Here is a 5,562-nt window from a genome sequence, read left to right on the forward strand (position 1 = left end):
TTGATAAGAGGGATGAATAGGGACATTGTTGATGTGGAAAAAGACTTTAATATTTTCCTAGGTGATTTTTTTTTGGTAAAACTTTGGTTAATTTTCTCTAATCATTATTATACTAAACAGATGTTATCATTCTGTGGCCCTCCAGAAAGTCAACAAGAAAAATGCCTTTTATATTTCCAAAAGCTGTCTCTGTGTCTCTGGATGGCTCTACTTTGGCTTTGACTGGGTCCTACCAGCTTTCAGTAGCCATTGCATTGGTTGTGCTTTGTCTTCAGAATCATATTGGTAAAGCTGTGCTTTATTTCCTGTAACAATTATTTTAAGAAATTGTACTTTTTGAAAGATTTATTTTATTTTTATTAGAAAGGCATATTTACACAGAGAAGGAGAGACAGAGAAAAAGAGCTCCTGTCCGCTAGTTCACTCCCCAAGTGGCTGCAATGGCCAAAGCTGAGCTGATCTGAAGCCAAGAGCCACGAGCTTCTTCCGGTCTCCTACATGGATGCGGGGTCCCAGGGTTTTGAACTGCCCTCTATTGCTTTCCCAGGTCTCAAGCAGGGAATTGGATGAAAAGTGGAGCAGCTTGAACATGAACTGGTGCCCATATGGGATCTTGGCGCACAGAAGGAAAGGACTTTAGCTGCTAGACACATGTGCTAGGCCAGAGAAATGGTACTCGTTTAAAATTTATTATCTGTAAATGTTCTGGCTTCAGTAATTTTGATACTCATCATGCAGAAAATTTGCCTCACTTGATGTTTCAGTTAGAAATGTGTAACCTGAATCAGTTGAATTGTGTTCAGTCCTGGTAATTGTTTCTTTTGTGAATCATCTGTCTTCAGAAGACAATTATTTTTTCCTTGTATATTGATGTTGGTGATCTGTCCCTCTGACCTTCATCTTTAAAAGCATCTTGTGCCTTCTTATAATAAGTTGCATCCTTGCAAACTAATTTCTTAGGGATATTATCCTCATAAACTCCTTGCAAGTCATCAGTGATTTTCACCATTCTTATACCCAAGTTTCAACGTAAATGTGATGTTTCTTTTTGCTTTAAGATAAACAGAATGTGAAACATGAATAGCCATTCCTTAAAATGCATTTTCTATGAGCATCTTGAGAATGCTTCATCTATTAATAGAAAAACACAATCAAGATAGAACAAAATTAATGTAATTTGTGCCCAGCTTAGAGCTTTATACATACTAAACATTCTCTCAGTGTTAAAGCTTATCACCTTGAATTCCACATGCCTCTTTTGTGAACAAAAGTATTGCAAAGGATGATATTTTTGTGAGCTACATTTTTAATTTCTTCTCTTGCTTGTCTATCCCAGAAACAAAGAGGCTACTCTTATTGGAATTGTGTTTTTATGTATTTAGAGGCTTGCTGAGTTAGTCCTGAGATTTGGCCTTTCTTTTTTTTTGTCTATGGAATTGGATGACATTTTTCTTCTTTCACTGTCTTGCCTCATCAAGCTACTCCTTACATGCATGAATTTACATAAAGGTCAATGCTAAGGGTAAAAAAAAAGTAAGAAAAGGGATGTACTGCAGGTTAAAGAGTCATTTGGCATTCCAGTTTTGGAGTGTCTGGATATGAATCAGCTCCACTCTCAATTCCAACTTCGAAATGGCATACAACCTTGCAGGCAGAAAGTGATGGCTCAAATAATTGTGTTCTTATTGCTCTTGCCAGAGTTCTAGATGAGTGCCCAGCTCCTGGATCCCTGGATCTGGCCTTGCCTAAGCCTTGGTTATGACGTTCACCTGGAGAGTGAGCCAGCAGCTCGACTGTGACAACACTCACTTGCCTCTCTCTCTCTCTGAGACAAATACATACAAAATTAAAAACAGGAAATAAAATACAGACTGTACACACATAACATATCTGATATCCAGCTATATGATAATGTAAAGCTGATAAACATTCTGCAAAAACCACAACTTGAGGTTTGCGTTCGGATCTATTCCTAGGCTAGCAATATTCAGTGCAAAGCTCTCTGGTGATGCAGTTAGTGGCAGGAATCATAAGGTCCAAGTGAGCCCCAAGATCATGGAGAGAGTGTCACTGAGCTATGATATTTTGTAGGTTAGATGTATTTAATACACTTTTACTGGTGAGATTTTCAACTTGAGATGGGTTTGTCAAGGCAATCTCACTACAAATTAAGGAACATCTGTACATAAAACATATTCAACAATGATGAGAGTAATATGTTGCAAAACACATATTTTAAGAGGAAACAGAGGACCCTTAGGACAAAGAAGGTTTGGATAATGAGGAAGCATTTTTGCAGTTGGAGCTAGAGCTTGGAACCCCAAGAGGTGTTAGACCTGTTGAGGGAAGGCATGGAGTGTTGACAGCTTTCTGTGTAAATTAAGTGAGCTCATTAAATTGGGGGAAGCCTAACAGAAATATCCAAGCATGGATCTCTCAATAATTAAACAAAGATATGATATAAACCAGTTGGTATAAATCAATTCTCACTGCCAGCAAACTACTGTTTGTTGAGATGCTAGAGTGTTGGGAAATGGATACCTGAGAACAATGATCAGAGCTTATTCCTCAGGAGCAGGGGACAAGGGCAGAGTATGTGTTTGACTAACCTTAAGTGTGGCAGTGGTAAAATAGCTGGATTCACAGGTCCAGTTGTACTAGCCTAGCTGTCTGTAGAATTTTGAGTAACCAGCTGAGAGAGGGAGGCGGAGGAGCCTGATGCCAGGGCAGCCATGCAGCCATGGTGCTAGGCAGGAGAATGAAGAGATCCTGGAGTGTGCACAGGACACTGCCGGGTACCCACAATACACCCTGGAGACTTTTCAAGCTTTCCTCAGTGAGCCGGAATGTTTTTACTGTCTGAAGTAATGTTTAACTTTCTCTGTACATCAACATGGATAATTCTCAAAAACAAAATGTTGAGTGAAAAAAGCAGATTGCAAAAGGATAAGTACAATATGCCACCACTTATATATGTTTTAAAATACAAGAGACATTGGAATATATTTTTTGGATGCATACACATATATGGTGATATTTAAAAAAAACATGGACAGGGAGGAATACAAATGTCTTTGAGATGATGTTTACCTCTGAGATTAGCTCTGAGAGAGGGGTACTTGGGTTGAAATGTGCAGGTTTTCCACTCTACCTCCTCCCAAATATTTCTGTAGAAAGTGTGGCACAAATTTTACATTTGTGTATCTAGGCAGCAAATTCTTTGCTTTAATAAGTCATACTTACTTGTAAATATGAAAACATTTGTGAACATAAGCTGAGACATGGGGCGTTGGGCTATTCTGTCTTAAACTTGTTATCACTAAGAAAAAGGGTTAAACTTACTCTAAGGAACTACCTTCCTTGTGAGTTAGATGAAAATGTTTACCTTAATGGAATTCATCTGGATTTGTGTTCTCTATCACAAAAAGTTATCTTAGTAGTTGTGAAGGTAGAAATGTGACTTTTTCACTGTCAATGATTCAATGATTGAACTTCTTGACCACTGACCTTTTGAATAAAAGCATGCATGGATGTGTTTAGACTGAAAGACTGATACTATATAGGGAAGCTCTGATTCAATGACAAAGTCTATCTTTTGCAGGAAGTATACGTAATTTTGAGTATGGTCTGCTCAATCATGAATGCTATTACCTATTACTCCATTTCAGACTAAGCTGTTGGTCTCTATCGGTCATACCTTTTCTTTGACACAGTTTTGTTTTTTTATATTTCTGTTAAAAATTAACTTATTTCAAAAAGAAAATATTGCCATTCACTGTGGTCATTCCACTAATGTCTAAACTATAAGAACTGAGAAAGGCAGAAGCTGAGAACCATGAGTGAGAGGAAATCAACAACTTGAGTCATTACTGATGCCTTCAAGTGTCTGCACTAGCAGGAAACTGTCATCAGGACCTGAACCTGGTTATCACACTTAGGTTTCTGATTTAGAATGCACCTGGTGCAAGATGGTGGACGAGGCAACACAACATGTTGTTTCTGAGAATCCAGTGCTGAAGACCAATGCCGACTCCCAGATCGGGAGCTGTGTGTGCAGCAATTGAAGGAGGAATATCAGTCCCTTATCCGGTATGTAGAGAACAACAAGAATGCGGACAATGATTGGTTCCGACTGGAGTCCAACAAGGAAGGGACTCGGTGGTTTGGAAAACGCTGGTACATCCATGACCTCCTCAAGTGTGAGTTTGACATCGAGTTTGACATTCTTATCACACATCCCACCACTGTTTCAGAAATTGCAGTCCCTGAGCTGGATGGAAAGACAGCCAAGATGTAGAGAGGTGGCAAAATATGCCTGACTGATCTCTTCAAACCTTTGTGGGCCAGGAATGTCCCCAAGTTTGGACTAGCTCATCTCATGGCTCTGGGGCTGGGGCCATGGCTGGCAGTGGAAATCTCTGATCTGATCCAGAAGGGCGTGATTCAGCACAAAGAGAAAGGCAGCCAATAAAAGACGAAGCCACTGAGGAGGGACACGGGGCCCTGTTTCCCTGTGCATCACTCTTGTCACTCGTCTGACTGCTTCCTCCCAACTCCCCTCCTCTAGATGTTACTAAGTAGCTGCAGCAGACATTGCTAGGGGCGGTGCATATATACAGTATCTGTTGAGTGTCTAAATTAGGCTGCACAGGGAAGGGAAGGATTTGAGCCTTGGAAATCCAAGAGGCAATGTTTATTCTCTCCTAAGGTGGAACTGTGTGAGATCTTGGAGGCATAGGGGTAACTGAAAGTGAGTATATGGTCTCTTTGTGTGTGTGTGTGTGTGTGTGTGTGTGTGTGTGTTTGGAAACAACCAATCAATAAAATAGAAAGCTGCTAAAAATTATTTAGAATGCAATCTTCTTAACCATTGTCTTAAATACTTGGTAAAATGCCTGACCCTCAGTTTCTTTTGTGTTAAAATAAATACTACAGAGAATGGGAACCTGATTTCCTACAGTTAAAGAAAAATCTAAATGTTTTAAAATTTCTACTTTTACTCTTCTTTCTCTTGTTCTCATCAAACATATTAGAGTATGGAAATCAACTATACCAGCTGTATTTTATAAAGTGATGAGGAGCAAGATGACAAATAGGGAAGAAATGTCAACTTTTCATTCCAACAAATAGGATAGACAGCCAAATAAAAATTGGCTACAGAATTTAGGGGAGTCAGTTTTCTTTTCTTTCATTTAAATGAAATTGCTTTGTCTGTAGCAAATGCTTAATCTGTGCTCCATGCTTTAAAGTGTTCAGAGACAAACACGGGCATTGCGCAATGAATAAAAGATGAATTTATCAATAAAAAATGATTATACTGTATGTATACGCACCTAATGACAAGGTTCCTGGCTATTTTAAAATGGTGCCAATTGATCTAAATGAGAACATAGATTCTAATACAATAATAACGAGGGACATCAACACCCCACTTTCATTAATGGATATGACCAAGAGACAAAAAGTCAATAAAGAAGCAGCAGAGCTACTGTGTGCTGTGGAGCAGATTGACCTAACTGATATTTACAAAACATTTCATCCCCCTATTGCAATTCTTTACAT

The 5,562-nt window shown here is 39.0% G+C and overlaps 1 pseudogene; it reads left to right on the plus strand.

Moving 5' to 3' along the window:
- Positions 1 to 3,968: 3,968 nt before the first annotated feature.
- On the plus strand, positions 3,969 to 4,499 carry LOC101533626 (ubiquitin-fold modifier-conjugating enzyme 1-like; annotated as a pseudogene).
- Positions 4,500 to 5,562: the final 1,063 nt, after the last annotated feature.

This window comes from Ochotona princeps, chromosome 14 (assembly GCF_030435755.1).
Source record: "Ochotona princeps isolate mOchPri1 chromosome 14, mOchPri1.hap1, whole genome shotgun sequence".
NCBI classification, from domain to species: Eukaryota; Metazoa; Chordata; class Mammalia; order Lagomorpha; family Ochotonidae; genus Ochotona; species Ochotona princeps.